Consider the following 1,879-nt stretch of genomic DNA (forward strand, 5'->3'; position numbering starts at 1 on the left):
AAAAACAATAAGGGCTTAAACATAAAACATCCCTACAAAAATAACATAGATTTATATAACTCCTTCTCTCTCCCTCCTCCTCCTCTCTCTTCTCTCTCCTCTTTTAATAAATATAATATATATAAAAAATAAATATATATAATATATAATATTAATATATATACAAAATGTTTTAATATATATATATATATAAATTTATATAAATAATAATATATATATATATATAATATAATAAATATATATAAATTATATATTGACCCCACACAAAAAAAATATTTTATTATATATATATATATAATAATAATATAAAATATATTTTATAAAATTATATAATATATATTATAGCCAGGTAATCTCACTCGTTGCTGAATGCAGGTGTTTTTGTCTGGGCGATGGAGCCCCATGTACGCAAATCGGCTTTAACGAGTTTTTTCTCTCATGGCACTGTATACACGCAGTGCCATAAACTCATACGCAGACACAGACCGCGAAAATCTCCTCTCTCTTATTTTTTCAAATTTTATAATTCTATTTTTATTTTTACTGTTTCTATTTTGTTAGTTTAAAAAATAAATTTAAAAATAATAATGATAAAAATAATAAAATAATAAAAAAAAATAAAATAATGATTTTTATTATTTTTATATTTATTTTATTATTATTATCTATTATTATTATTATTTTTTTATATATTATATATTTATTATATTTTTATTTTTATTATTTTGTTTTTTTATCATTATCACAATTTTTACAGACAATTTGGGATAATAATATAAGATTTAATATAAATATTTAAATATAGATAATAAAAAAAATATAAATTAAATAAATATACACCCACACACACACACACACACACACACAATAATATAAAAAAAAAGATATATATAGATATAATATAAAATATAAATATAATAAAATTTTTAATAATAAAAATAATATATAATATATAATATATATATATATTATATAATTATTATATTATATATTTTAAAATTTATGTATGTAGATACATATTTAATATAGATTAATTATAAAAACAAATATAAAATATATATTATATATATATATATATAATATTTAAAACATATATATATATATATATAATATATATAATATATAAATTTTTTAAAACATAAAATAAGATATTATATATAAATTTTTAAAATATTTATAAATTATATATTTTGTTGATGTAAAAAATTAAATAGTATAGAGTATATATACATACAAATAAAAATTATAATATATTATATATAATATATATATAATTTTATATATATAATATAATATAAATTATGTATGCATATATAATGTGTGTGGTTGTGTGTGTGGTGGTGTGTATATAAAAATTATGTATATAAAATATTATAAAAATTTAAAATATATATTATATTATATATAATATATATATATATATATGTATGAATATAATATAATATAATATATATATTTATATATATATATATATATTATATATATAATTAATATTTTACATATATAAAATGCATAGAATATGAATATATACAATAGGTCTATGAAAACATATATATATCATAAAAATATAACACACACACACATACCCCAAACACCACACACACACAACAACATACACCACAAACACAAAACCCACACACACACCACACACAACACACATACCACAGCACACACACCAAAAAAACCCCCACACACACACACACACACACACACACACACACCACCACACCACCACACACACACAATAATAATAATTATAATATATAAATATATATATTATTATATAAAAGCACACACCAACACACACACACACACACACAACAGATTTTAAATAAATATATATATAATATATATAATATTAATATATATATATAAATAA

The sequence above is a fragment of the Penaeus monodon genome, chromosome 41 (genome assembly GCF_015228065.2).
Source record: "Penaeus monodon isolate SGIC_2016 chromosome 41, NSTDA_Pmon_1, whole genome shotgun sequence".
Lineage (NCBI taxonomy): Eukaryota > Metazoa > Arthropoda > Malacostraca > Decapoda > Penaeidae > Penaeus > Penaeus monodon.